General features: G+C 28.6%; 1 protein-coding gene and 1 non-coding gene across 2 annotated transcripts in view; one reads left to right on the top strand and one right to left on the bottom strand.

The window, feature by feature from the left end:
* Nucleotides 1-25,574, top strand: part of LOC111038737 (dopamine receptor 1-like) — a 218,378-nt gene that overhangs the window by 7,490 nt on the left and 185,314 nt on the right. The window lies entirely within an intron of this gene.
* Nucleotides 12,935-13,005, bottom strand: Trnag-gcc. Its single transcript has one exon. It is a non-coding gene; the product is annotated as a tRNA-Gly (tRNA).

Here is a 25,574-nt window from a genome sequence, read left to right on the forward strand (position 1 = left end):
ATCGCCGTGTTTCCCGGTCGGTCGTTAAGAGTACCTATTATTATTTATATTTTTCCGCGGTCAGTTGTACTTTTATTTAAAAATGCCGAAATGTAAGTCGTCTTGTTCAATTCGTCTTAAAAGTTTTGTAGACGAGTTTGGAAACGATGTTTTTTCTACGGATGGAACAGTTTTGTATTGTAAAGTGTGTGAAATTAAAGTTGGATCTGAACGTCGCTTTACCGTCGAACAACACTTGAAGACAGCCAAACATATTCGCACAGCTGATCGACAGAAACAAACTCAGTCACAACAACTAATTTCCAATGTGGTCGGTAAAAAATCATCATTTTACATGGATATGTGTAGAGCGTTTCTTGGAGCCAATATCCCTTTCCACAAGGTGAATAATAAAATATTTCGTAATTTTTTAACAAAATATACAGGTAAAGAAATACCAGAAGAGTCAACTTTACGCAAAAATTATTTAACTGATTGTTATGAAGAAACAATTAAAAAAATTAGGAATGATGTCGTTGGCAAAAAAATATTTGTTTCTATAGACGAAACAACAGATTGCGAAGGCCGCTACGTAGCAAACGTGATTATTGGTATTCTTGATAAAAATACGCCGGGTAAATTGTATTTATTGAACTCTGAAGAGTTAGATAAAGCAAATTACTTCACAATTAGTAAAGTTTTTGATCAATCGATGTTTCTTTTATGGCCAGAAGGTATTCGTCACGATGATGTTCTTTTATTTGTTACTGATGCCGCCCCCTATATGATTAAAGCTGCAAATTCGTTAAAAGCGCTTTATTCAAAAATGGTGCACGTCACCTGTCTTGCACATGCACATCATAGAGTAGCGGAAACAATTCGTGGAAAATTCAATAATGTAGACGGACTTGTGTCAAACGTTAAAAAAGTATTTTTGAAAACACCATCACGTTTAGAGATTTTTAAAACAGAAGCTTCTGGTATTCCTCTACCTCCGGTGCCTATAATAACACGTTGGGGAACATGGTTAGAGGCGGCATTTTACTATTCTGATAATTTTACAACTATACAAAATGTATTTTCAAAATTAAACCCAGATGACGCAGTTTCAATCGAAAAAAGTATTAGCATTATGGCTGAGCCAAATTTAGGCCCAAACTTAACATTCATTCAGTCCAACTTTAGATGTTTACCAGTCAATATAACTAAATTAGAATCATCTGGATTAACTTTGTTTGAATCAATTAATGTTGTCAATAATACTAGAGAAACCCTCAAAATGGCTAATGGAAAAGTGGGAAAAGAAATTTACGACAAATTTCAGAACGTAATTGAAAAGAATGCTGGGTTTAAAACTTTGGTACAGATTTCTAAAATACATTCTGGTGAAGTTGATACTATGGAAGGAATAGAACAAGATTTGAAGGTTGAGGATCTTGCATTCTTCAAGTATGCTCCAATAACGTCGGTAGATGTAGAACGAAGTTTTTCACGTTACAAAAATTTACTTTCCGATAACAGACGCAGCTACAAGTTTGATCAAATTAAAAAAACTATTGTATCACAGTGTAACGCTGATAATTTAATAATGTAATAAAATGAACTAACTAATTTTTGTTTTATGAATTGTAATACATTTTTTTGTGCATATTTTGGTGTTTTTATTGACTAAAAATGCATATTTTATAATTTTTAGCGCATATTTTGTTTGCATATTTCGTAATTTTTTAGTGCATAAATGCATGCATATTACAGTAGTTTTAAGTGCATAAACATCCGAGCCCTAGTTATGTCCATTAATAGTACTAAATATATACTCTACCCCAAAAATCTAGCGACGTCTCTTCAGCAGAAAAAGTGTGATATACCCGATTAGCCGAATAGAGGTATATCCAAACTAAAGTATACCGGGGCTTACTTAGTATAATAATATATTGTATTACAATACTATATTAATGATATTCGTATAATAAATCTAAGCAAAAATACGAATAGCATATTATAAAGAGACATAGTGTTCGCACTCGGCACTAATCTTGCTTTTCTCAACTTACCACATAACAGTGGTAAATACATTCATATTAATGATGAAATGTTTCATATTTTGAAGAAATTGTTCTGAGGGGATATTGGTAACTATAAAATAGTAATTATTTAGCTATTGAAAATATTATAATATATTGCACGTCAATAAAAATAATTGAAGGTTAAAAATGTTAAAATGATGTTGAATTTAATGTTATATGAGACGAGGTCATAAAATAGGTACGCTTGTTTATTTTATTACAATAGACAAATATAAACGGTATCCGGCCAAAATAGCGAAACAATTACCGCGAATGTAAAAATCGCGAATTGATAATAGCATAAATAAAAATAGCGAAATGTAATAAAGAGCGAAAATACATAATAGCGAAGAGAGAAACATCTGTCTGATAAAAATTTGAATAAAATTTATTTCGATTAAAAATTATAATATCGTTAAATTCTAATAATAAGTATTTATGGTAGTAAAATAATTATATTCAATTTAAATATAATTATATCTAGGCATTCAGTGACAAATTATATGCTATACCTATTATGAAGTTCTTATTCTCATTAGTATTATAATTTGTAACTAATGCATGAATTCTTTTATTACAGTCCTTGTACTTTTTTTTTCTGTGGTTGTTCTCCAGCATTATACTGCTCTAATTTTAAGTTTCGTTATTATGCATGATCGCTTATTTTAAAATTCGCTGTTTTTATTTACGCTATTATCAATTCGTGGTTTTTACATTCGCGGTAAATTGTTTCGCTATTTTGGCCTAGACCCATATAAACATATTGAAATTTGCAAAAAAAAAAATATATACATATTTTAATTATTAAACTAGTATTCAGTCGTTCAACAGCAAGTCTTATCATATGAGACTCTTTTTAACCACTGTCTAGTTTTTCTCTTTTATAATCCATCGTTTAAAATCTTCAATTTAAGTTGGGAGAGTTGATGACAAAATGCGCTATGCATTTGTTTGTATTGCTTTACGTCATAAAATCGTTGTCTTTTGAGATCAGTTTTAATTTTAAGAAGAATAAAACCACACGATGCAATACCAGATGAATAAGAGAGACGATGAATGACGATGGTTCATTTTTTGGCTAGAAATTCACGAATTGACAAGACGGAATGAACGGGCATATTGCCGTGATGTAGTTACAGCGTTCAAGCTTGGAACTTTTCCGAACATTTTCTTCCAATTTAATTTCTCAACCGGATCAAAACTTTTTGTCATAAGATTGATTAACGGTTTGACCTGTTGGAACAAATTTATTATAAAGTAGGCTTTTAATATCAAACAAACGAAAAAGTATTGTTTTCACGTTGAAACCAACTTTTCGAGCTTTTCGGATCTTGGTGAACTAGGTGAAGTTACCGATTTCCATTACGATTACTGTTGTTTAAACGTCATTACCATTGTCCCAAGTTTCATTAATCGTAATAAGTAATAGCATATTATTTAGTTTGGGGGTTTTTTTTTTAATGTTGAAAACCCATAGGATATAATTAATGTGTCTTTTGGTCTCGACTCCGCAATATTTTAATTATTTTTTCCACAAATTATTTTCTTATACCCGATTATTCTTTATATACATAGTTGTTTTGGGTTCCAAAAGAATCATTAAATTTTCTAGTAAGTTCCCTCATTGTTGTTATTCTAATGAATGTAGTGATGAATTATGAATGTATGAGTAAAGTTGTACTCAAAAGTACATACCATCTATACAATACCCATACTATACGAGCATGTATTACATTAAATCAAGTGTAAAACTAATTCAGTTAAAAGTAATCTCAAAAAATGAATAAGTTATGTATTGTTATTCCTAAATTTATATGATAAAAAAGTGGGAGAGTAGGCAGCCGCTCTGCTATACAGTTGAGTGTATCTCGTTATTTGTGGAGTAAATCGGTGCATTAGCAGCGGTGTTAAATTAGAATACAATTATAGATCATTGTCAACGAAAACCGATTCTGGACGAAGGCAGTTTTTTTTTTTTCATTGAACTTAAGCACGGCAACTAAGGCCATTAGCTGTTATATGGGTTATGAACTGTAGTAGGGGTAAGGTTAGTACGGTAGGTTGTTTTTATGATTGTTAGGGTTGTCACGGTAGGTAGCGAACACGTGTATGTGTGACAAGGTTTTTAACTACTACGAACCCGGGTGGTCACCCATCCGGGATCTAGAAGTTGTGGCCGTTACTTACTCCCAGTCGCATTCCGCGACTGGCAGCTGCCAACGCGCCACACCAAGCCACGAAGGCGGTTTGTCAGCCTATATTTTAAGGTTTTTTGATATACGTATTTCTATTGCTATTAAAATAATTTATTTTACTATTATAGTAATGCTGTAGGTTGAGTTATTTTTTTTTCTCGAAACACTGCATTTTAAAATGTAATTATGTAAACAAAATATTTAATGGTATACGTTAGTACCTACGAATAATATTTTTAAATGACAACAAAATTCTAAGATCGTTATTTTATGTTAAAATATCTAATTTCATCCAAATTTTAACTTAAGATGTCACTACTGCTCAACATGGGCGTGTTTCAAATTGAATTTAATGATAGATCATTGCACTGCATATAAATTTAGATTCTGAGCTGAGATGGTTTGTCAGCCTATATTATAACATAAATATATTGCTTTTATTTTTTAATCATTATGGAAATTTATTTTACTATTAGTAATATTGTATAAACTATAAAATATAGTCAAGAACAAATTTTTCCATTTCGCGAGTTTCTCAATATATATTAAAATATACAGTATAATTTAAATACCTAAATATTTTATTAAAGTGTTTCATAAATTTATTTTTATTTTCGCATGTTAAATATTGTAATATTACATGACATAAATCAATTCATCGACCTAATATATCCATATTATTAGCTATTTACGAAAAAAAATGTGTTTTTAAAATAATTATTAATCAGAGTTTAATTAATTATATGGATGATGTAATAAATATGTATATTATACATAATATTATATAATTATTGTCGATTTCATGCAGTATCATTTTTAATCGAAATAAATTTTACCGTCTAACCAAAAATGAATTATTCATTGGTGTACTTTATAAAGTTTTGTTAAGTAAATATCATTATTCCATCTTCACATGAAGAATTTTCCCTATTCCGTTCACTTTTTCAATTTAATGAAAATTCCAACTCATAAGAATTGAAATTTACCGCACACCTTTAGGAAGTGAATTGGTGTATTTCCGAATTCAAACAGAGGCATTTTATTAAACGTCGTATACGATTACTATGCGAAATGTAGTTGAACACATAATTTAGTATTTTAATATTATGCCAGCTGCAAGTAACGCCTTTTCAGTATACCTAAAGAAATAACGACCAATTTTAAATATTCTCATTTTCTTGTGTTGAAAATCGCTACTGAAAAAATAACATATTAGTATACCTCTTAAGATTTTATTGATATTATCTTTATGCAATGTGCTTGTAAATTATTATCAAGTCTTACAATATTGTTTAACGTGATTGAAATATGCAAATTTTATGAATTGTGTACACTTTTGTTTAAAAAAAAAAAAACAATACTACTGCTATAATATATGAATGTTAGTGACAATATTACTGTTTGTGAATTAATACTAATTGCTATTTTTTTACCATAATATACACCGTATATCCTGAATAGCATAATGTGTAATGAACTGTTATGAAACAAATTCGTATAATATATAGTATACAGCTTGGTTACGATTACCTAGTTATGGGTAATCATTTTATATTCGTGCATCGCAATAATGCATACTTGAGTTTATTTGTTCGAGGCAGTATTACTTTTTTATTGTTTGTCTATTTATTTTACTTATTTACTTATTTATTTTTATAAGTCATCTTCACAGTTAGTTGAGTTTGATGACTTTTTAGTACAATATTTGATGTGATTAAAAAAAAATAACTGAGATCATCAGAAAAGTTTCATTCAAATATAATCTGCTATAAACCGTTAATCCTCGCGTTAATCTATTGTTATGCTTTTCAATTGGCCTTTTAAAACGCATTAAAGAAAATATCACATTTACGTTTTTTTTTTGTTTGTTTGTAGCAGTTAAATCGTACTCTATAGGTATACTGTCAGCTTACTATATACATATACTTTCATATTTCTATGCGCATATTTTCTTCTATTGTTGTATCTCAGTTACAAATGTAATTGCATCGCAAAAGTTGTATTTTTTTAAAAAATCTTTATTTACCTTTTTATAATTTAACGCACCAAAAAACATTTAAGAAATACTTTTTTCACCACTCAAAAGTAAAGTGAAACCATTTTAGATGGAAAATATTAAAAACATATATTTTATCATATTCTTATACTAAGAGAAACTGTACTGGTACACAAACTAATCCATTCATTGTTCACAAATCACAAAATATCTTATAGATATTGTAAAGATAGATTACATTAGATATATTATATTAGTAGATATTGAATATTATTATTTTTGATGAACCTAACCCTACAGTTATATATTTTTATAAATTGATCGGAAGAGTTTGAACCTAACTTAACCATTCTGTTTTCCTTTAAGAGTGTACATTTAAATATCATATATTTTAGGCGTATTAACGAAGACTATAATATGACCAAATAAATAACAGTTTAGCTGATTTCTTATACAAACAAAGACCAAACATTGTATATATGTATGCATTACTTTGGAATAATCTATATTGTTAAAATTTTTAATTTAATTAATTAATTATTTAATTAGGAATTAGTTATTTGATCGATTTTTAATGTTTTGTATTTTTGAACAGCATTTTGCTTAATTGAATTAATCAAATCTAAGACACATGTAAATATTTCAATCAAACATTATGAAGAAAAAAAAATATTATAACAAGAGTTGGGTTGACCGTGTTTATTTTGGGTCTTAACAGAGGTTATTGTGTTACATTCAGGTGTGGTATTAAATTTGAAAGTCATGATAAACAATCTTATTTTAAAAACAATTCTGAGCGAAACTCTGTTACAGCTATGATTGTATAAAATTCATTTTGTTATTTTTTCGTACACTAACAAGAAAAATGGTAAAATTGGTAAAATTGAAAAATTACCTGTTTAAAGTTCTAGCTAGACTTGATTTTCATCGATTTATGGGGATACTTGAAACTTTTGCAGCAGCACTGCTTTTGCCCAAAAAGTATTCTAATTTAAAAGACATAAAAAAAACCAATACATTCCTCTCTTCAACAAAAATCTGTGATTATGACTTTTTATTAAAACTCATTTCGACAAAATTATTTGAATGTTCTGGGGATTCTGTTTGTGTATTCAAAACTTTTCTAAATTTCCGTTATAATATAAAACATTTATTTACAGTTACATGTACCTACCAAACTCATTAGATACGATACATACATATTTAAATACATCGTATACTTACATATACATTTGATTGTTAGCCTAAAATCGGGAAATTTTAATTGATAAATTGTAATTTACCAACGCTAGGTATATTCAACTACATGAATAATCATTTTTTGAGTCTTACAAAAAAAACAATGCGGTGAATAAAACTAGAACTTGCACCGATTGCATATTTACTTATTGATAAAATCATAAGTTGGTTTAATTATAAACTCTTCATATATTGTGGACGTATTGTTTATTGTATTAATATAAACTAAAATTCCCATAAATATATATTGCACTCATACGAATGTCTTTCCTCTGTCTGAACTTTAAAATATCTAATGCGGTCCATAAAATAGAATAATATATGTGTAGGTAGTTACCTTAAAATGATTTTTAGTAACTATCACTATCAACGTCTTGAAAGGGCTCACATACAAATATTTATCGTGGGTGCTTTTGATGAAACATAAATGGTATTTGCCATATTTTACATATAAACTTAACATTGTCTCAAAATATTCAATACATCATACTCTTATCCTGTAGTTTTTTTCAATTTTTAAATAAGCATTACTTGGTAATATTAAGGTTTATTATTAAATTTGCAATCAATAAATATTGATTTTTGAAAAATTATGTTTTCATAGTCTGTAAAAATAATGGTTTATAGTTTATTGATTAAAGTTTTAAACTAGCCAGGCCCAATTACACAAAATTGGATATAATTGTAGTTAGTTTTAATATTTTGTGTCACCTAAAGAAAACACTCTAATAAGGGGCCACTTTCAATTCTGGAATTGAAAATATCCTTAAAAAAATAAAAATATTTTAACCAATCTTGTCAACAGGTACCAAGGCTTTTAAGGGATCTCTTAATATAATAAGGTGCCCGGGTCTCGTATAAAAGCATAACTATCCTAATTTAAATTAAATATCGTATAGGTTTATTTCTATTAACTAAATTGTCCGGGTATACTTAGATGATTCACTATGCATGCTCAACCCCTTTTTCTTAAATAATGCAGTTGATCGAAATCTTGAGATTTAAAAAAATAACTTAAAAATACTTGATGTATTTTGAGGCAATACAACTTTCTATTTTTCAAATGAAAACCTCCCCGTTTTACTGTGAATTATTCAGTGGAAAATTTGTCATAAAAATATTGATGTATCTGATTCAAAATTAAAACGATTAATTTCTCAGTTATGAAAATGTTTATATTAAGGATAAGTAATAGTCCTTACAAATGGTATTACAAAAATATAAAATAGATATAATTTTGGATTTAATATTTATTATACTTGGATCATTTTTACAAATCGTTAATGTTGATGCATTAAAATCAATATTCAATATTTTTTTAAAATCACCATGGCCATGGCTTCCATATTTTCCAAACCCATTATAATAGACCTATAATCCTTAATTTTATAACTACTTACCACAACAACGCTAAATAACTAAAAATTACTCCTTCAAATTTTAATTCTGAAACCTTAAAGTTTTCTCAAAAATTATCCTTTAAATAATTATAATAATATAAAAACAATAAATAACAATAATGAAAAATAAACAATTAAAATATGGTCTTTAAGTATATATTTAATGATTCCAAAAATCAAATCTCAAATAACTGCATTATTGAAGAAAAATGTGGTAACCTTCACCACTCCAATAAAATTTAACTTTGGACATTTTAACCTCTGTTAAGTAAGTAGTATATTGAACACACTCCGCATTGGTGTTTCTGATTTATAAAAACAATGCATCCTATAGTCTATAATCGATCTATATAACGTAATAAGATGAGATTTAACAAGCAGTAATGTCAACAACGTAGAATGGACTGGATTTAAGTTGTCATTAAGTAGCTAGGTACCTATCGCAACTGTGGAGTAGGCGTATTCCAAACGTCAATCGCAATTTTTGCCACAAATTATTCTTCAACTTTTATCTCACTAACGCCATAAAGTCAATTGCATTACCTTTCAAATAATTGAAATCGGTTGTTGGTATAGTGATTTTTACTTTAAATTATTTGTTCTTCCTAAGAACAAAACGGTTTTGAACCATATTTTTTGTTAACTATCATGTAAATTATCAATTTAAATCTTCAGCATTCTTATTTATACATGTCAGGTATATTTTCACTTTGAAATCAGATTAAGTATTTTCGTTGTTATCATAATATAAATCAATAGTATCTCGCTACATTGAAATTAAACAAAATGCAATCAGCCAAACACACTGCACAATAATATTGAAAGGTATTCAACTAACAAATTATAACTTATATTTTTTCAAATAATTTTACTTGAAACTGATGACATTTTTTTATTTTCGGTTCGTATATTCTATATTATTGGACTATTGGTAATTTTCAGAAAGCTAGAATCGGGTTGATTGTAGTATTATTATTTCTGTAAAAATTGTTGTTTTTTCAAAATAATAAGATGAATGATAGCCTGTAGGTATTGGATTGTGGCAGGTAAATCATATTGTAAATATTGTGATAGATGATGTAGATAGCTCCACGCCACTGCTGTAAGAAAAAAATTAATATTTAGCATACATACCTACTTTAGACTCTAAAATGAGTATCAACTTATACCAATATTATTAATTACATTTTATATTAGTTATTTAATTTGTAGAGTATTTATTTACTAAAATAGAAGTTTATTTAGCAACTATTATATTTATTTTTAAAATCCATAAATTATAATTTTATCTTATAAATGGCTAAATTATTTCCAAGATTAATTTTAAACATAAATAAACTTATAAATATTAAAAACAGTGTTCTAAAAATTCAATATTGGTGTTAAATAAAATTTGGAATTTAAACTGATGTTAATACTTTGTAACGAACTTCACACAATCTATCACAAAATATTTCACATTATACCGCCTTAACTGTTAACAGTTCGACCATTCGAAGCCATTAATCTAAAATATGTCATCTTTCAACCAGTTAGACGATGTTCTTTATTATCTAATAAAAATAGGCCTTAAAAATAGATAAATAAAAATCGCTATGATAAATTGTTGCATTTGAAAACTGATTTTGTGCAAGACCACCTTGAAAAATATTTTGGGTTTTTTTTACATATAGGAAGTTTTTTTTAATTTTTAATTTATTACCTTAAACGGTTCTATCAACGGATAGTCTCCCTCATGAAGTTAAAATCTGTTGGTTATAGTTTCTTTGTTCAAATGTAATCATATTTACTTATTCTGTTCTTTATGTTTTTTTTAAATACAGATTGTAGGTTTTCTAAAAAAAAAACTTATAACTTATTACCTGAGTACAAAATAAATAATTGTGCAACGATAATTTGTCATTATTTTGTTAGATTACAACTTTGGAGTTAAGACATCAGTAACATTTACTTCATTTTAAGTAATATAAAAGAAAATTGGCTATAAAACGTAATTTACAATGCATAGTTACTTCAAATAAATCTCTTTCTAATTTTTTTGTACATGTCTCTCATCAGTCATAAGTATTGTTGGTTTCAACAAAAAATGTCTTATACAGTGGTCAAAAACAATTGTATAGGGAATACGCCTTCTCGAAGATTCCACTATTTAGAAAAATAAAAACGTACCACTTAAACTATCAAGTAGTTGGTAATTGATGTTCAAATACTATAACTATAACTCTTAAATAATGTTCTTCTAAATTTATTATGTAATACAATAAAATCTTAATGTTATTTCACATAATATTATTTTTTAGAGTTTAAATTTTCGGGTTAATATTTCGTAGGGAAATCATGTAGTTTTGATACATCTGGGAAGCTTTGATTTAAAAGGATAGTATAAAACAAATTAAGTTAAAAAAGAAGAAAAAAGTATTATGTATATATAATAAAATACATTTTTATTAGTCGTACCCGTACAGAAATAATTGTCTGCACCATCTTTAAACGATTAATCTGGGTTTTGATGTTGGATCAATGAAACCATATTGTAAAGTGCAAGTAGGCCGATGACTCGAAGTTCTATATAATATGTTTCCCTAATAAATTGTCTTGATTATGTAAATGTTATAGCCATTGTTCTACATTAATTAAACGATTTTCATTGGCCCTCCAATTTATCAGAGAGATCTTCAATTATTACACTCCACACATTTACTCCTACAGTTTCAAGCATAATATACCTGTTTAGAAATATCTTCTCTCAAACACACAGATATTATTATAATGTACAGGGTGAGGAAATCGTTAATTTACAGTGACAATTTATCATTTATTAATGTTATTATTATTTATTATTTACATTAAATACGGGACGAGGCCAATTACATTGTTTTGTATTAAATAATGATTATAAAGAAAATCACAAATATTTAAGAATGAACAGACAATAATTATACTAAGTATTAAAGAATTGTGGGTCCTCATTATCCAGTTTCATCATACAGACAATAGGGTGATTGGTTAAATAATTATAGTGGCTAAAATGAACGCTGAGAGGGAATGAAAAAAACTTGAACAAAAAGAAAGAACTTTAGATATGATGGCAGGGGCATCGATTTCACCATTAATAAGTGTAGAATAAATGATGGATTTCCTTGTTTCCTCCTATCACATAGGGTAGACGAACGGAGACGCTGCAACACTGGTTTATAATATACTCATGAGGTGCGCACCCAATGCCTAATGTGAAAGCGGCAAATTTCAGAAATGTACTTTTAAATCTTTCAAGTTGACAACTACCACCAAGTTTGCACGGATGGTTCCCAAATAATTATACCATACTCTAACACTCTAACACAGATCGAATGAAAGAGCAATACGAGGTTGTAAGAGAACTGGAAAATTTAAATTCAGCCGACTTTCTTTTAACGAATCCGAGAAGTTTCAATGTATTGCATGTAACTTTTTCAAAATGAGTCTGAAAAGTAAGCGACCGATCAAAAGAAATAATACCAATCACCTGAATATACTTTAGAGCGATATCGTGAACAGAGTATTTAAACATGATAGGTCCGAAGGAACGAATGTAGGTCGTGGTATAACATTTAAGGATATAGTTGATAATGTTGAAATATAAATGTAATAATAATTGTAATATTATGGTTGTAAGTGTTATGTTTGCGCGGAACAATATAATAATACCTATACAATTTTATAAAATTAACAAATCAAACATTAAAGAGTAATTTATTAAGAAAACGAGTGTAGCAATACGAGTATTGCAGGTTTATGGGTATGTTAAAAGTGTCATCCTGTACATAGTATAATAAATGATATTTAAGTTTCTACTTTCTAGTTAAAACTTATACCTATTAAGACGTATTTTAGAAATTAATATGACTATAATTTAAAAAGGAAGAGCTTGAAGAATATTTTAGTACACAATTTTTTCAATTAATGTAATAAATTGGTAATTTAGATGTTATCAAATCAGAGGATGACAAGTTAAAAAATAAAAAGTATAAATAATACATTATATGGTTATAGGTTTTTAAATGTATAGTAAAAAAATTCTGCATCAGCCGGGAATCGAACCCGGGCCGCCCGCGTGGCAGGCGAGCATTCTACCACTGAACCACTGATGCTTGTGCAGAATTAGTGAATAGATGAGTCTATTTAAATATGTTTGTTGTTACACGAAAAAAGGAATAAAATCGACAATCGGGAGTAAAAAAAAAACTATAGCACAATACTGGATATTTTTCCTTTACAAGGAAAATCTATGAATTATTAATATGTTTTTGTTAATAAGCAGTTAACGAATAATCATGACAGCGAGAACATTACTAAAAAATTGGTTCGAAACATTTTATCGTGTATCCTGCTTAACAACATATTTATGTTAAAGGCTTGAGAGGGGGGTGAGTAACTGCTCAGAGGTACATCAATTTCTATTGTAGATAATGAATAGGCAATGTACTATTAAATATAATGTAAAAGTTTTGAGTCCCCACAAAATATATTTTTTAATTCAAACAAAATAATTGAAATCATTATTCTTTGTTTAAAATTTAAATTATCTTGATAATTAATTTCACTTAAAATGTTTGTAAAAAAACTGTGTTTATACCTATTTATGTATTTTTTTAATAAGATTTGTTGGTTCCAGTTTGATTTACTTGTCTGTGAGGAACCTTGTACTACATTGTCAAGCCTTAGCAATGAAAATGTAATGTTTTTTTATATTTAAACTATAGGTACATGATTATTTGTAAACTTTCGTGATTTTGAAATGAATATTTACCTAAAAATTACATTTTTGGCAAAACATTTACAAAATTATACTATGTATAGAAAATCTTGATACAAACATTTCTTGAAAATGTCAAATATCTACGGTGATCCGTTCATAAACTGCATAAATTAAGAAATGCAGTCGATGATAAACCTTTAATAGCTTAGGAGACTACCCAATTCCGTTAAAATGTTTACTTCAGATGCTAATAAAAATATATTTGTGACCTAATTTGTGTCAACTCTTTTTTTTTAAATTTCACTGATAACAACTTATGAATAATCTTAATTAAATTTTTAAGCGTTTTGATACAGCTAAAATTGTTTCCCATTTACGAAGAAAAGTTTTGGGAATTTACTTTTATTTTTCGCTGTGTGATATTGTTGATGATTAATTATTATGAAGGACCTACGTAGGTTCTTATTCATCTTCCACGTATTTTAATCTATTTTAACTACTTTCCTAGGTACCCACTGTTTATCTTAAACGAATACTTAATTAGAAATAGTTAGAAACAAAGATTATTCTTCAAGTCGTAAATTAAATAATAATAATGTATTAGTGGTTATAAAAAATATAAATATAAAAAGGATGCGGTGGATAGTATATTTTTAAGTCTTAGGTAACTATAAAGTACCAAAATAAAAATCACTTTTTAATACTTTGTGTGGATATAATATTACCTACCTATATAGGTATTAGGTACTTTAGTATGTATCTTTCTACTTTAAATTAACCTTTTCAAATGTTATTATGTTAACCGTTTTAGTTTTTAAACAAAGACATAATAACCACAAAAATTATAAGTATTAAAATAGTTATAATATTCACGATATTACTATGATTTAAAATATAATTAAAACTTAGATTAAATTAAGTCAATTAATTTAAAAGCACAGTGAAAATTGCTTTACTTTCACTGATAAGACGGCTTAGGTACGCTATATATCTATAGGTATATTATAAATTAAAATAGTGCCCAGTGGCTCATTTAGGGTGGCGAATGGGTACAAAATATAACAGTGGTTATGTGGGTATTTTTTTTTTGTGTGGCAACTTATTGATCACCCATCCCCCCACCAGTAAAAATTAAAAGCCGCATTTCGATATTTTTAGTAAATTTTGCACGTTGAGCAAAAAAACAAAAAGCTCATTACGATTTTAGTTATATAGATTATTATTGGTGATGTATTTTTTCATTAACTATACGGCTGATTGAATTTTAACTAATTTTTAACAAAATTATCGTACATAACATATGTATTACCATTTATTCATCATAGTCCATCGTATAATGTCGTTATAGTAAGCATAACTTATAAGTCTTAAGTCAATACTCAGTATTAACTATAAGTCTTATAATAGTTTAAATGCTTGTACAAAAATTGTGATTATAATTTAGGTATTCAGATAGTTTTTTTTAAACTTCCGTAAGATCAACGCTTATAATGAAGGAGGAACCTATTATTACATTTTTCGAGTACAAAATAGATTACGATTTGAAATTGTAATTTGTCCGAACCATCTCAACCTCATTTCGTTCACTTCAATTGCCAATTGGTTCCACTCTTTCTACGCACTACTCCCAATTAATTAATTTCTTATTTTATCCTCCCCAGCGACTCCATACACCCACCTAAGTATTCTCATCTCAGCTGCAGCACAGTCGATAAGATATGGGCGTGAAAGGCCAATTTCTCGAGGGGGGTTTCTGGTCAAATGTGGTCCCAGGGCGCATAATGTCTAAATGGGCGACTGTAGTTCCGTTCACCAATTCATTGTGTCTGTACGTTTAATATTTATTTGCATGTGTTTTATTTTAATAATGATACACACATTGATCAAAATCGTTTAAATCGCGAGAAACAATATTATTATTGTGATAGGTACTTAGTGAATAACACGTGTAAGCATAACAAAAAAAAAAAAATATATATATATGTCTAATATAATGTTATGTAATTACATTTAAATACATTTGGTTGTATTTATTGTTCGTGGTAACGAAAGTCTAAAAATAGTTCATAGGTAGAACCAGGGTAGAACTTTTTGGGACCGAGTGTACAGAAGTTTGATAAATTATTTAAATCCTTCGTTAACATTGAATGATCCAATCAAGGATGATGGATTACTTTTTATTGTTCAGAACCTGTTAAATATTTAAGGACCCGTTACACTCTAATGGACGTAAGTATAAGTATGTTTATAGAAATAATATACAATTAATTGTTTAAGGCGTATTATATCGGAGCGCTGTAACGCAACTCCGTATAGTTAATGTATGATTAAGGATTAAGGAAAATGTTATGCTTATGGTAATTACTATTATTTTCTAGTTGAGTCTTATATACTAATAATTTCTCATACGGAGAGCTATCCGCAGAAGCTTATAAATTTCAATAAAAATTAAAAATATTTGTAAATATTATACGATTTACCTTCAGTATGTAAAATTTAATATTTCACTGAAAATAACTATTTTATACGTATAGACGCATATTATTTAAAATTGTACAATTAGGCCTAACCTAACCTATATAATTTTCTTTGAGTATATAATATATGAGCGTAGGCGTTGCAAAGAATTTTTGTTTAAAATGTTAAAATGGCAATTAAAAATAAAATCCAAATTACGAGGGAGTCGATTTAGAAGAAAAGGGTAAAATATGAGTCGAGTCATTCTTCTGGAACTTTATTCCATTTAAATGAATTAAAAATGATGTAAGGCTGTTTTCCGTAATTAAAGATTAAAATTAATCGCAAATGCAGAAAATAAGTGGACCGAGTGGTCGAGAAATATTATACTCTGCAGTCTGCAGGAACGAAAAAAATACATCGCGGTCGTTATAATTTCGAGTGTATATAATAAAATATAAAATCTTTTTTTTTTTTTTAAACGGCGTCAGAATATGAGTCAGACATAGGTATACATATTATACGTACTACGAAACAGTACAATATAATATATATTTTGAAATTGTTACAAATTTGCCGCGTGAATGTGATTGTCGTCTGTCGTATTATTGCGTCGTACAAAGTGTCGCGGAGCCGCTTTATTAACGTCCAACTACAAGTGTTCAAACCATTGCCGTACTATAAACATTATGGTTACGGACGAAAGGGGTCGTGTCTCCTATTGTTCCTGTTTGCCACAGACCTAAATCAGTGGTTGATTAGAAGAGAACAATAATATAATATATTTCTAATTCACCTCTGCTCGCCTGGACCTTAAGGACATTTCCGACACTCGCCTGTACGACTATATAGCTGTCACGTCTTGTAAACAATATATTAGTACCTATATATAAAATGTAGAACCATGGAATTATTATTACAAACAAACATAATATATTAAGGTAATATTGTACGACCATAGTTCTTAATTAATCAATAAAATTTATTGCCTAATCGTTTCAATGAATTAAAGAAATACTCATGTTAAAATATTAAAAATATTTTTAATATTATCTTTATTAGTTCTGTATTCAACAAATATAGAAACAGACGGTGTTTTGGTAATGCATCATAATGGAGTATTAAACAGCATAAAAAAGTGAAATTATTATTGTTAGGCGCTATTTTTTATTCGAAAAAAACTCATTCGTTGTTTTGATTGTAAGAAAGCAATAAAATATTTTTGTTATAGGTTTTATAGTTTTAAAATCATTTTTAACTAAGTCGTAAACTATGCACCTTTTTTTCTATATATATTTAAGTTAAAACAACATATTATTTTCTTTCAGTCAGGGAACTAATATTTATTTGTTTTTCGATTTTGTAGGTTTTACTTAAAAGTATAATACTTTTATTCAATTATAATCGATTAATATATTGAATACATTGTTAAAGCTATTATATGAAAATAATATACACGTAGAGGTGATGTTAGTGTGCACTGAGCGCTATACTACTGAGACTCGAGTATTGAATTGAATCGTATATAGCCGACGATGGTTGCAGTAGGGTAGTAGTGTACCCTAGCGGGAATGTATATTTTATGACAGTTACTATTTACCCTAGGGCCTAGGATATTTGACTAGAAAACGAGATTGGTTAGGGGGGAATAATTATAGTTAGGGGCTACTATCTATATATGCAATTTATATCTCGATTTTACCTTTGTACTAGGACGGTGATTGTAAAACCCTTTGTGCAAACACTGCATAGTGTACACTATACACCCCGATAAAATCTAGTAATCCATAACATATATCGTCCAATGGGCAAGTGAAATTAGTGCTAACTGACCAATTTGCTTATTTAAATTTTAAAACCCCACTGTTACAGAAATAAAAACAAAATTAAAAAGAAGTGGCTGTAAAATGTGCCGGTTAGGTTAGATATGGGTATAATTTATAATATTAATACGTCGATAGTTGCTTTTTATGTTACTATGTTACCATGTATTGAATAATGTTATGAAATCTAGAGCGGGTCAATAATAACATAACTTGGGATCTAAATTATTGCCACTTTTCTAAAAATGTTAAGTTTAAAAAAAAAGTGGTTGCTATATATCGTATATACGAACATACTATTATATTATGAGGTCTATATTTTGCATACCATAGAGTTATGCTCGTTATATATATTAAGTATGAATATCCTCATATAGTAGTTAAGGTTTACTGTAAGCTTAGAATAAAGTCGTAAAAAGCGTGAAAAACCAAATTTATTCTCCAAAGAAAATACAAAGATCTAAAATTCTGGTCGAGAAAGCGTCTAATGTATTTATTAAACAATCCAAAGTAAATCTTCTCGTATACAAAGTGCTTTTAATGTAATTTAATTAATCATGGCTGTTTGTAAGTAAAACACCATACAAATTTAATATTAAGTATCTTGAGTGTTGCTCATGCTTCTCTAACAATTTTGTTAATGACCAAAGTTAAGAAGAAAAAAAGAAAGGAAAGTATATCTAACCGTTATGCTGTACAGTAGGTGTTTAGTGTACCTCTTCGTATTGAGAAAGTTACTGTAGGTAGGTAATGTATGCGTTGAATTAAAAAAAAATTCTGAAAAAAGCTATCAGTCTATATTACTAAGTATATATTTTTATAACTATATGATGTATTTATAATGCTATTTAAGTAAATAATTTATGTTACTGTAATATGGTAGGTTGATTTAATTGTTGTCGATAATATTGCATAGTACCCGCGTGAATAATATTTTTAAAATACAACAAAATAACTAAATCGTTATACGTACTTCGTTAAACAAAATTGGTTTAAATATATTACTTCGTCTATACATGTTTATTAATAAATTGTGTTTATATTTTTAGATTTTTTGGTTCCAGTATAATCTCTTATTTATGATATTACGTTTTCCAGATTTAGCTATAAAAATTGACCATTTATACATTTTTCAATCACCAAATTTTGAAAATGTTTGAATTTTGTCAAAATTTAAACTTAAAATGCTCTAAAAAATAAACATGTTTATCATCTATGTGTCTTTATTATTTTCAAATAGCTGCAATAAACATTTATTTTATGAAGAACATATATTTCGCAAGGTTCTTGACCGAGTGAAATATTTTTTTTGAAATGTTTATAAAAATAACTAAAAAAATTGAAAATGCCAAATGTCAATCTGTATAGTGTATATGCAGCTCAATAAGAGTCAAAATATTAAAAGAGTTTTAATATATACATTTACAGATATACGATACTATAAATATTTGGTACACATTTTGAGTAAGTTTATTTCTTTTTTATTTAAACCAAAATAGACAAATCTTTGTGGAGTACAGGTTTTGCGTAAAAATCCTAGTTTTTCTTCAATTTTTTTTGTTTTGAAAAATACTGGGAATATTTTGCTTTTGACCCTTGAAGGTATACTAAATCAAATTATCTACCAGAAACAACTCCCAAAGTTGAAAATCAAAGCACTTTTTTACAATGAAAGGTGTGTTTCCAGACACTATATAATAAAACATTGTAAAATCAATCATTCGTCGCTACTTTCAGAATCTAAAATTCTATTTCTTATACCATAATTTAAAACACTTACCGACACTAGAAAGTTTTCCTTTGTATGGTTTGTGACGTGTGAGCAAAATTTCTTTTTTTGTTACGTCAGTAAACGTGCTCTAAGATTTTTATGTTATGTTCCTCTACTTTATTTTCCAAAGGCGGTAGGTGTCTTGCTTGCCACCAGTCGGTGGCGAAGTGAACTTTTTTAACACAAGGAGGAAAGATTTTAGTCTATCCACCCGATCACCCAAGATTTTATAAAACATAGCTGATCCCGTGCACTTTGTTGCCCGTTAAAAATGTCAACACTATATGATACTCGATGGTGATAATACGAGCAGTATATTGTGCCTACCCGCTGTGGATTGTAGACCTCGCTTGATGAATATACTTTTTATAAATAATATGTTTTATTTTTATTTTGATTGCGGACACGCCGATGAGCGGCTATAAGTGCAACTCAGAAATACCAATTTCTATTCAGCAACCTCATTAAAACAAATATTTCCTTTGTAAATCTTAAAATCCCTGTTTGAGCAACTTTCCGGATCGGACATATCGGGTCCAATTGTGAATCTAAACCATCCAGGGCGTCACCCAAGCGCATACAAAAAAAAATCATTCAAATAGGTCCAGCCGTTTAAGAGGAGTTCATTGACATAATACCACGTACAGTAGAATTATATATATAAAGATAAAAAAAAAATACGTTAAATTAAATTATATTTATTATTTATTTAACATTTATTTATACAATAACACATTTCTTAAAACGAAGTCAATAACACATATATAATGTTGTTTTTTTGTCGGTTATCAACTGTTGAGGCAGTAAACATGCTTTGATTTTCTATTTCTGCTTTTTTTTTACTGACAGGAAAGTGAATCTAGTTGGTAAAAGTAAAAAGTTCTAATTAATTTTTAAAAACGAGGAAAAAATCAAAATAATTAAGGAAATATGGGAATTTTTACTTAAAACCAATTTTAATAAATTCGATTTTGTTTTTTTTACTAAAAAATAACCGTAGATACATGACATTTTTTCTGAATTTTAATATTGGCATTTCATGCATTCCATTAAAATTCCAAAAATTTTTGATTATTTTTGATAGCCATGAGAAATTTTTGATTTTTATAAATTTAAAAAAAATTATTGTCAATAAAAATTTTTCGCTGGGTTAAAAACTTGAAAATGTTCCGCATACGTTGTTAATAATGAAACTAAAACAAATTTGATATTTAGTTGTTATTCAAAAACTTATGACCACAGACACTTACATTTTTCACTAAAAGTAATTTTAAAAGTGTCCATATAATTATTAAAACAACATTTTCAAAATAACTGTATACTTTTTGAGCAATTCAAAACTATGAAAAATGTTTGATTTTAATAAATTTGTTTAAAAAATTACTGTCGATGAAAAATGTTTTTGCTAGGTCAAAAAGCTTGATTAATTAAAAACAATGTTATTCATCAGCAGTTAATATATTATAACCCAAATCTCTAAAAATATATTTACTCAGTTTTTTTTTATGGACATTTTAAGCTTAAATTTGGGTGAAGTTAGATACTTAAACGAAGAATAATGATTTTAGTTATTTTGCTTAAATTTAAAAATATTATTCGTGTATACATGACACTTATAAGATAGGTATGTTTTCGACAAAACTAATTTAACCTCATGTTAGTATACATTACTTTAATAGTAATAAAATTATAAAATAAACTGATAGTAATATAGGAAGGCTGTCTTCGTTCAGAATCGTTTTTCGTATACAATGATCTTATATTTTTTATTTTTCAATACTTTATACTTAAATTTAACACATCCATTACAATGAACCACTTGATATCTAATGTATATCAGAGCTGTGCATTGTGGTACCCACTTTCCCCCTTTTTTTATATTAGTACATCATTATTTCTGTAGTATATATATATTTTTTTTATTTATTAATTTAATTGTGTCAATACACCAGGTATTTTTACAACGTTACATATAGTATACGATTTATATTAATATGTCTAAATATATTATGTTTACAAAGATTTACAAAATTACAAAGAATTATTTTGGTTAGTTTATAGTTCTAAGCCAGAATCTGAGAATGAAGTGTCATCTTTGGGTTCTAGTAGGATATCCTGTGGTGGCCGAGGTTTAAGTCTTAGATTGGCGGATCTTCTGCCGATTTTGTAGTGGAGTGCTCCGTCTCTATAGTATATGTATATTGTATATCATAATATGTGTGCTAAATATGAATACCCATTACCCGCCCACCTAAAAAATGGAGGAGCGGCTACTCCTTTAGACCCCCTTCACCCCGCCAGTGGTCCCAGTTGTTGTTGAAATATATTATTGAAAAAATAACAATACTCTTTTAAGAAAGTTAAAGGTTAAAATATATTTTGTCTTTTTGATTAATGTTCAAATGAAAACTTACAGATATTTTGATGGTTTCGCGAAACACAACAAAATTAATGTTTAAATTGCTATATGATGTAGAAAAACAATTAAATCTACCAAGTACAAGTGAAATTGATGTGTTTAAATTAAATTAAAATTATTGTAGAGTTTAAATAATGGTTTTTATATCAAACTACTCGCTGTAAAAATTAATAAATCAAGCTAGGCACTAATTCGGATTTAAGAACATAGTTATTATTTAAAATATTATATTTAACAACGGTAAGTTATAACTTATCTCCATGTACATAACATTTAAGTTTTAAATAAATACTTATAGAAAAAATTAAACACTTAAAAATTCATTGAATAATAATTTTTTTTTAAATATTCACACATTTTCGAAATGGATTTCATGAATCTCGAAGATTGAAATCTAATGCGCTTTCCAATCTTTCAACAATAAAACCAACGAATAGGACGACACTATATTTCAAAAACTTTAGAAACTCGCGATTAGCGTTCCAGCAACAAACGAATAAGTCTCTTCGGTGGGATCAGTATTTTATACGTAGGTACAATACCTACCTAAAACCGTCGGGGGAAAGGAAAAAAAATAAGAGGACAACTTTAAACCGACATTTGGCTGTATTTTTTTTCCCCCGGCCGAGGTTTAATTTTAGTATCTATGGTACAGGCAGGCGTACGAGCCTTTAACCAAACTGTATATTATATGGTCTTGAGTCGATACGAATCGCGTAATCCGCTCGTGTCTTATACCTCCTAATAGGTCAATATTATTTAGGGCTCTTCTGATGTCCGCCGCCGCTGCATTCGACTTCTTTTATACGGAGATAGAAACGTCAACGTTAAGTGACCCATTTGTTCGAGTATATATATTATATTCTGTACCGTCTCCCCGCTGTTCATATTAACCGTAGCCACCGAGATACCATGAGGAACACACACACGCATACACACACACACGCACACACACACACACACACACACACACATGCGCGTAGGCGTCGAGCGTGTGCGTTAAGATTCTGTCTATTTATATCTTTGGCGGTGCCGACGACGAAGGTTGCGGTGGTTGGTGCCTTTGTGCGTGAAAGCCGCCGCCTTCGGTGTCGCTGATAGGGACACCTGCCAGACGCATCACAAGATGTGTAATACCGCAATCGAGGGACGAGGACCTGGGTTGTGGTTGTAGGTGCTGCAGTGTTGACCTCGGCAGATATCGCGTTGTGTTATAGACTACACACAACGCGATGAGCAACAACACTAAGTGCTCCACACCGCATCGATTAATATTGTTTGAAATCTGAATAATGTGAGCTCGTGTCTTATCTATTTGTCTACCCCTATTGTGTGGCGAAAACAGCTTTGTGCACCTACGCTTTATGGCTGGGTACACTGTTTTTTTACGGAAATGACGTAGTCGAGGTATTGCACGCGTTGTTCTCATCGCGTTTAGTCTGTTCGATGTTTTTTTTGCGTCCCATTTTGCCGTCGAGATTTTACGTGGTACATCAACCCTAACTGCTGGTGCATCACAGTATAGAGATTGCGCCGATCACTGTTTAATAGAAAAACAAGAAAACTCTCACGCATCCACTTCAGTATTGCATATTTGATAACCATTCGTACTGGAAATTAATATGTGTCAAAATAACCGAAAAAATATATTGATTTTGTTTTGATTGAAAAACGAAAAGGGTCGAAATATATCACGGAATGACCGCTGCAACGTGATGTCGGATGACTAATTTGAAATTCATTTCATAATTAATAACGAAATTTTAAAATGATTTCAAAATCTGCTTACTTAATAACAAATAAAATCATTACAAACAACATGGTAATGCACAATTTCCGTATTTCATATCGTTGTATAATAATATTAACAATATAATATATATTCATTCATCTGATTCGTGTTGATTAGATACTTATTTGATTCATCAAGAAGGCGTGTCGAACTCTGTCTAAGTATTAAAACATTTTATTGAACAAACAGTTTAATTTTAAAATGTTTCCACACCTAAGTACGTTTAGTTGTGGATACAATTCTTCGTATATATTTTTATGGGGAGGGCGAAAGGGAAGATACAAAATACAAGTATTGCTGCGTATATGTTATACAATTATACTAATTAAAACTGTTATTTTATTTTATAAAATCATTGTATCTCATGTATTTCAGTCAGTCCTGATAATTCGAATCTTAGGCGAATAAAGATTAATTTGACTTATGTAACTTTTTATTTATATACCTTAAGGCTTAAACTAAACTTAAAAACACTTCAAGGGGGGAGAAAAAAAATCGAGTTATCGAAATTCGACTGTAGGTATATTTGTAATATATTTTGTTATTGAATGAAAGCAATTAAATATTTATTTCACCGATAACAATATAGGCACATCGAGTGTCATAAATTATATAATATTATACATTGGCTATAAGAACATAATACTATTATTATTATATATTTATATGTAATACCTATGTATATTATGCTGGCCCGTAGAAGTATGGAGAAGTTGAAATTATTACTAAGACTCTAAGTGATTCATTGTTTAGTCTTATTTAATGCTTTTTGAAGTTTAAATAGATTCGATTAAAACTGAAAAAAATGTGAAACTTATTATGTAATATAATTAGATGATGAAATAATTTAGTTAATAGGTTAGTAAATCCAGTAGCTAGTAGGTATACAATATAAAGTACACGAAAAATCCGATATTGATGTAACCATTTCAGAGGCTCCATGCCAATATTCTCATTTGTCATTTAAATTTAAACTGAATTATTAATGATAATGCCTAATGAAAATTCAATTGAAATACAATATTGAGTACCAAACGAGAGGTTATTACCTTAACAAGGGTATGTGCAGGAAGTCATTACTGACTTATTCACTGTGGAACAATACCTGCAGTTTATGGAAGTGGATCTTTAAATTGTTATTTTAGATTCTATCTACAAAATGTATTATTCGGTTCAATATCTATTATATTTGCAATGTACAAATAGCGTTTTATAATTCGGAAAAAGAATAATTTCTTAGATACTACTAGCTCAAACTTGATGAATATTTTTTTTAAGAAAATTGCTAAGTACCGAATTAAAAAAAAATGTTATACACTAGGATTTTAAAACCTATTACAAAACTATCTAGTAATTAAACTTATTTAATATCTCTGAAATGTGTGCATAATATTTAAAAATTATTTTTATTTGGAAATAAAATATTTGAGCTTTACTAGCTATATATAATATATCATATTATGCCATAATGACCAACGAATAATACTATACAATTAAAAAAAATTGAATAATTTGGTGAAAACTGATAATCTTATTACGGATTATCACGTTACCTGTGATATTTCTCTAAAGTTTAATTATCAAACAACAAAACTAAAATATGATTATTTATATTATGTAGAATTTATGAATAAATTAGGTTTTATTTATTTGTTTTCATTGAATATATACAGATACATTGAAATTACAACTGCTGTTG

This window comes from Myzus persicae, unplaced genomic scaffold, assembly GCF_001856785.1.
Source record: "Myzus persicae strain clone G006 unplaced genomic scaffold, MPER_G0061.0, whole genome shotgun sequence".
Lineage (NCBI taxonomy): Eukaryota > Metazoa > Arthropoda > Insecta > Hemiptera > Aphididae > Myzus > Myzus persicae.